The sequence below is a fragment of the Chionomys nivalis genome, chromosome 16 (genome assembly GCF_950005125.1).
Source record: "Chionomys nivalis chromosome 16, mChiNiv1.1, whole genome shotgun sequence".
NCBI lineage: Eukaryota > Metazoa > Chordata > Mammalia > Rodentia > Cricetidae > Chionomys > Chionomys nivalis.
Genome location: NC_080101.1, coordinates 54,959,474 through 54,967,335, shown reverse-complemented (window position 1 = coordinate 54,967,335; position 7,862 = coordinate 54,959,474).

Genomic DNA, 7,862 nt, shown 5'->3' with positions numbered 1-7,862 from the left:
CAAATTTATAATGCCATGCTTGTTTGATATGCTGGGAGGCCTGACCTTTTCTGAAGGGAAACAGAAGAATGGATGGAGAGTCTGGGGTGGGGGGATAAGGAGGGGTCAGGAAATGGTCAGGATGTCATATATGAGAGAAGTATAAACAAAAAACTTAAAAAAAATTGTGACAGACTATAAGGAGGAAAAGAATCACCCCATTTGCCATCCCTCTTCCAGGAGGGCTTCCTCTATGAGAAGGCTGAGTGTCTTTTGTGAGAGGGACTTCCCTGAGATCTAGATAATGACATAATCTTGTATGAATTTATAGGTATTTCATATTCAGAAACAAAGGGGTCATTTGTATAGACTCCTTCACTGTGAATTGTCCCCTTTATATTTAATCTATTTCTCACATTTTCTATTTTCTAAGTACGTTGAGAAATTGCATGAGGAATGACCTACCATTCTTTTCACCATTACTGCAGCCATATTGTGCTTTTCAGCTCTGTACCTTTCTACTTTCCTTCCTTCCTCTCTTGACACTTATTGACTGATTGATTGATAGATAGGGAATTACATTCTAGATTCCAAACTTGCCAGAACCTCCTAGTGTATTCCAGGCTGGCCTTATAGCACCTATCCTGCTTCTGTTTCCAGTGTGTGGGAATCATGGGCATGGTCCATCTCAGCACACTTCCCTTTACATTTCTTGTTAATACTTTGAGGCTATTATCTTCTTCTTGATCTCTTTAATATTGTTTTTAATTATGTGTATATATTGTTGTGATATGTGTACCTGAACTTGTGGAAGTCAGAGGAAGGACTTGGTTGCCCCTGGAGTTAGAGGTACAGGTAGGTGTGGGAAGCCTAACCTGAATGCTGAGGCTAGAACTCTGTTTTTTGTCAGAGCATCAAGTGTTCTTAATCTCTGTAATAATTCTGTAGCACTGAGGCTACTATCTCTTCAGTTCTTTTTTTTTTTTTTTTTTTTTGACTGGGAGAATGTTGTAACATGAGCGGCAGGGCTGCGTCTCCGACACCCAGCCACCCGCATGGCTTATGCCCCGAAATAAATACACGGAAACTGTATTCTTTTAAACACTGCCTGGCTCATTAGTTCCAGCCTCTTATTGGCTAGCTCTTACATATTGATCTAACCCATTTCTAATATTCTGTGTAGCCCCACGAGCTGGCTTACCAGGAAGATCTTAACCTGCGTCTGTCTGGAGTGGGAGAATCATGGCGACTCCTTACTCAGCTTCTTTCTCCCAGCATTCCGTTCTGTTTACTCCACCCACCTAAAGGCTGGCCAATCAAATGGGCCTAGGCAGTTTCTTTATTATTTAACCAATGAAATTAACTCTTCCATCATTTCCCCTTTTTCTGTTTAAACAAAAAAGAAAGGCTTTCACTTTAACATAGTAAGATTACATATAGCAAAACAGTTATCAAGCAAGAATTACAGTTACAATATTTATATCTATTTTATCTTTTATCATAACTAAGGAAAACTATAACTATAACTAACCATTCTTCAACTCCATCAAAGACTCCAGAAGGATATAATATTACCTAAGCAAACAAGAGATCCAAAACTCTAGAAATGACAGAGACATCTCACTGCCTGGACAGTCACCCAAAGTTCTTTTGTACTGTTGGGGCATCCATCTTCAGCCTTCAGTCCCATAGTATCCAGCAGACATTTTCATCAAGCAGGAAATTCCAAAGACAGTTCGGTCACATTTTGCTGTGTCCTGCAGAATGTCTCGCAGATTCTTTTAGGAGTCAGGAACCCCGAAAAACCATCTCACCTTTAGGCAAGTTCAGCAGTCCTCTCTCTGCGGGTTCTTTGTGTCCAGTTTATGCAACAGTCCAGGCAAGAGCAGTTTCTTGCCCAAATGGCTATCAAACTCCTTAAGGAGCCTCTTTGATGCCCATCTTCCTCTTGAAGTAGATTGGTGCTGCCAGGAGCAGAGTGTCTCATTATCATGAAAAGCCCTAAGTTATTAAAACATTAAATGCCATGTTCTGTAGTCTTTGAAAGATATGAAGAATGCCTATCTAACTGAAATATATCTATGCACATCTAGAAAATCTAACTAACATGACTAAAAGCTTGACAATTATTGATGATTATCCATTAACAACCTATATACATTACATTTTTAAATGAACTATACAATCACAATACCTTAATCAAGATTAGAAATATGCATATACATATAACAAAATTGACCTTAAAATCCATACCAATGCAAATTATTCATATCTATATCATATCCCCCTTTAAATGTAAAAGAATACTTATAAACCATATTTGGGAACATGGGCGCAGTTTTTCTCTCCAAACTGCTTCCTGCTGAATGGGGGTGCTGTTATTCAGATCTTTTATGGTGTAACCTGTGTGTCAGGGTCATCTCAGTCGGCAGTTGAGTGAAGTAATTTTCTGAAGGTGTTCACAGCAACCTTTCAGGAGGGCGTGGTCTATCATACCATATCGGGATAGACGCAATCCACAGAGTCTCATCCTCTGTGAAAACAAAAGAAGACCCTCTCCAAAGCATCATATCCTTGGACCCATATTCTGAAATCATAATACCCTTATATCCATTCTCGTTTAGCTTGGCAGCCCATATAATGAAATGTCTCTCTGCAGTTAGCTCTTTTACAGTCAAAAATTTTAAAGAAAACACAATGTACATAATCCATACTCTCTGTAAATTTTCCATTTTTACGTGGCTTATTTTTCTTTATTTCTTTTAATCTATAACTATCTGTACTCTGTCTCTTTAAAGACTTTACCCTTTTTTTAAGACATTAACTTTATTCTTTATATATATATTTTTCTCTCTCTCAAGCCTACGTACATTCATCCAACAGTGTCTGAATCAGTTCTATTGTGAATCTGTAATTTTTTTACTATCCAGGAGCATTTCTTAAAATGTTAAGCAGTTTTTAAAAACTTAAGTTGTACCATGTAGGGGTAATATGGTACCACCTGTGTCAGGCTCAGTCTAAACCTTAACTGCGCTGTTATTATGGTAATTACGGTAGTTCCTGCCTGAGACCAGCACAGTTCAGCATGGTGGAGCTGAGCCCGCTCCTGCCTCAGGCACACAGCAGTCCACATTGCCATCAAGCAAGCCGTAGCACTTTACTCCAAATGCTCCATTCAAAAGCTCTGTCTCCCGCAGGAGCCAGACAGAGATCGCGATGGCGGCACAGCCCAGAAAGCCGGCATTTTAAAACAGCCAGTTTTTTCCTGTTGCTGAGTCAGGACAATTTCTTTGCCGCACGCAACCCACAAACAGCAAAAAGCTGTCTTAAATTCTCTCTCTCTCTCCTTTTTAAGCCCTCTCAGGTTTTACGTGGAGTTCATTAGCACGCTGGGCGCCACTCTGTTGTAATAGGAGCGGCGGTGCTGCATCCCCGGCTCCCAGCCGCCCGCATGGCTTATGCCCCGAAATAATTACACGGAAACTGTATTTTTTTAAACACTGCCTGGCCCATTAGTTCCAGCCTCTTATTGGCTAGCTCTTACATATTGATCTAACCCATTTCTAATATTCTGTGTAGCCCCACGAGCTGGCTTACCAGGAAGATCTTAACCTGCGTCTGTCTGGAGTGGGAGAATCATGGTGACTCCTTACTCAGCTTCTTTCTCCCAGCATTCCGTTCTGTTTACTCCACCCACCTAAAGGCTGGCCAATCAAATGGGCCTAGGCAGTTTCTTTATTATTTAACCAATGAAATTAACTCTTCCATCAGGAGAAGATCTTCACCAACCCTGCAACAGACAAAGGTCTGATCACCAAAATATATAAAGAACTCAAGAAACTAAACTTTAAAATGCTAATGAACCCAATAAAAAATGGGGCACCGATCTGAACAGAGAATTCTCAACAGAAGAAATTCGAATGGCCAAAAGACACCTAAGGTCATGCTCAACCTCCTTAGCGATAAGGGAAATGCAAATTAAAACAACTTTGAGATACCATCTTACACCTGTCTGAATGGCTAAAATCAAAAACACCAATGATAGCCTTTGCTGGAGAGGTTGTGGAGAAAGAGGCACACTCATTCATTGCTGGTGGGAATGCAAACTTGTACAACCGCTTTGGAAATCAGTGTGGCGATTTCTCAGGAAATTTGGGATCAACCTACCCCAAGATCCAGTAATACCACTATTGGGAATATACCCAAGAGATGCCACATCAAATGACAAAAGTATCTGTTCAACTATGTTCATAGCAGCATTGTTTGTAATAGCCAAAACCTGGAAGCAACCTAGATGCCCTTCAATGGAGGAATGGATGAAGAAAGTGTGGAATATATACATATTAGAGTACTACTCAGCAGTAAAAAACAATGACTTCTCGAATTTTGCGTGCAAATGGATGGAAATAGAAAACACTATCCTGAGTGAGGTATCCCAGACCCAAAAAGAGGAACATGGGATGTACTCACTCATAATCGGTTTCTAGCCATAAATAAAAGACATTAAGCATATAATGTGTGATCCTATAGAAGTTAAATAAGAAAGTGAACCCAAAGAAATTCATATAGTCTCTTCAGTTCTTATTCTACTCAGAAATCATGGCAATGTTAAAAGTAAGAAAAATGGTAAATAAAAGGGAAAAGGTAATACACACATCTGATAAAAAGCAGGCAGGATTTCCTCCTCCTTCTTTGACTATGCATTCTTAGTAATAAGGTGCTTAGTGGATAAAGTCCATGAAGAAGTGATTGGAGAGATGGCTCTGTATGTAAGAACATTGACTACTCTTACAGGAGACTAGAGGTCAATTCCCACCGCCAACCTGGCAGCTCACAGCTACCCGTATGTAACTCAAGTACCAGGAAATAAAAAGCACTCTTCTGGCTTCCTTGGGCAACAAGCACTGTCATAGTGAACACACAGACATGCAGACAAAACACTCAGACATATAAAATAAACTGGTAAAAACCTGAATATGTGAAGTAAGAGTAAAGAGGAAAAATACAGTATTACTCTAAAAAAAACACAGACAAGTCTTTGTAAATCCTAATTTCTGATGCTTCCTGTAATTTTATTGGGAGGAATAGATAATAATTGAATTTTATACTTGAACCACCAAGCAAATCATGGTTCTTTGGTTTACAATAAGATTTCCCTGTCTTTCTAAAGAAGGACTTTTGCCACAAATATCTTGGTCAACACACTTCTTGAATCTGTCTCTCCTGGTGCACTTTTCTGGATAATGTGTCATCCCATGTATTTATCTATTATTTCCCTAAGTGCTTATAAAAAGCCTTTCAAATAATCATTAAACCAGATTAAAATTATAGAAGAGGATACAGTTGGTACATTCATTAGGGAATAGGAAGAGCAGTACCAGAAAAAAAAATGGTTGATGTCTAAACCATTTGCAATAATTCATAATGAAAAATATTTCTTATTTTATTGCCTCCATCTAAACGGAAAATTTGTGTCAAAATGTGACCAAAGCACATTTTTTAATAATGCATCAGCCTTCAGTATTGACGTTCTAAAGTTGTGTTGTCTTCACAGTATCAGTAATAGTAGGAGAAGTCTAACATTAATTCGTGGATTGGAATTTAGAATATGCATCCTTCCACTCGTGTATTAGGAAAGTCCCTTGGTGTCTGAGGTCAAATGCATTGTGGCAGGGAACAAAGCTCTTTCAGTGGCTTGTAGCGTGAATATAAATAAACATAGACTAGAATTTTGTCTGTGTGTATTTCCTCTCATCTGGTAGAAAACAATGCGCACAGCCTGCTTTGAGTCAGGGCTGCCCTTTGCTATTGAGCATCCAGTGAATGGTCACGAAAGGCTGATTTGTGAGTGGCGAGGCTTCTGATTTCAACACTAGCAAAGGTGTTCCAAGAGTGTTCTCTCCTCAGTCAGTATTCTAATGACCTTTCAGTCCTGAATTGAGACAAAGCAGGAGATGCTACTAATAGAATTTACGGCAGGGATGCTCCTGGTGAATTGCTGACTCTGCCATGAACTTTACTACCATATGACACTGCAACAAAGCTGGAGAGGAGGGAACAAAAGTGAGGAAGGAATAAAGAGGACGTACAATTTAAAAATAATCCGAATACTCGGAGCCTTTGTAAAACATCATGAGTTGACTCACAACAATGTTGTTTAGTAGACGTGCGTGCAGCTGCCATGTGTTTAGCCTAAATAAGCCCCATGACAATGCACATGTTTTATGCTGCTTTGAGTGCTCAGGCCAGTATTATACATTACAATAAACAAAATGCATGGATGCCGCAGTTGGCTACATTTCTACCAATTATCAACTTAATTTTTTGCAGCACACATTTAATACTTATCTCATTTCAGACTCTGCAGTGCTGAGAAAAATTCTTTTAAAGAAAAATGGTTTATCCAGTTCACTTCCTGCCATAATCAGGGCCCTTCTAACCTGCTATCTGAAGGTTATGCTTCAGTGAATAATTCAGTAGGTTAGTGAAACTCTGGCAGCAAAGAAAGTGCTAATCTTAGATGGAAGCTGTGAGGGATATTAAGAAACAATTGCAGAAAGTGACATAGTTAATAGAGAAAGATTACGGCGTGCTACATCTATTTAATTTGAATTGAATAAATTTTGCCAGTATTTGATGAGATGCAGACTGGAAATTGTGTGAAACTTCATAGTGTCAGTAAAGTCTAGGCGACAGGATGAAAGGCCCCAAAATACGTTATTGTGACTTGTAAAACTTCTCAATCATTTGATAGAATGTTGAAGGAACTAGAAGTTTTATTAAAGGCCTTATTAATTCAAATTAAAGTAGCAAAGGATAGTAGAAGGTGATTTACCAAAAGAGGAATAGGAGAAAGATGGGGCACTGAGGGTCCTTGGTGACAGGAAGTACTGCCTCATTTGGGATTGAGTGAGAAGCTCTTCCCTTTTCATTTTTCAAGAGAAATTTATTTGATCTGGCCGAGACACTTAGGAATAATTGCAAGTGTAAAGAATAATATGGCATAATTTTGTGGCCTGTAGCTCTTAAGAGATGCTCAGATCAGCAAGTCTTTCACATACTTATCACTTGCCGTGTGTTCACCGGATATGATTCCTAAAAAGTGGACACAAATACATCTTTCTTATTTTTTGTGGATTTCTTTTTATTTAAGACATGGTTTCTCTGGCCATCCTAGAACTCACTCTGTAGACCAGGCTGGCCTTGAACTCAGAGGTTCTACTGCCTTTCCCTCCCAAGTTTTTGGATTAAAGATATGCACCATCCCTGCCCAGCATATACAAATATTTCTAGTGCTTAACATATCACTGATGAATTTAGGAACTTTAAGATGACAGATTGACTAAGTCCTAACCCTGAATGGTATGAGGCTGTGAGGATACCTGGTTTATTATAGCACATTATATTATAAAACATACCCCATGAAATGTATTTCAGAACAAAGAATTGAGAAAAGAGGTATAATTGATATACTTTCTCCACCTTGACTATTCATAATGTAAATTAGCAGATTTCAATATCCCAAAGATAAAAAATTAAAATAAGTATGTACATATATGTGTGTGTTTGTACACAAATGAATGTATAAATCAATACAGCATAGCTTAATCATACATGCTTCTGGATTCTTTGCTTTGGCTTATTACTATTAGTAGAATCATTCAGTTAATTTTATTGATAGAATGAGAATGGAATTTTTCAGGCATCATCTCCTCTCGGAGTATCTATGCATACCTTTTTAAGACCAACACACACATATACAATATTATTTTACATATTATAGATTATTTGTAGCAGCATACAGTAGATGTAAGTGTAACTAACTTTACTGAAAATCAGGGTGGGTGTTGACAAATAGCTTGTATCATTACCTTGAGAAGATT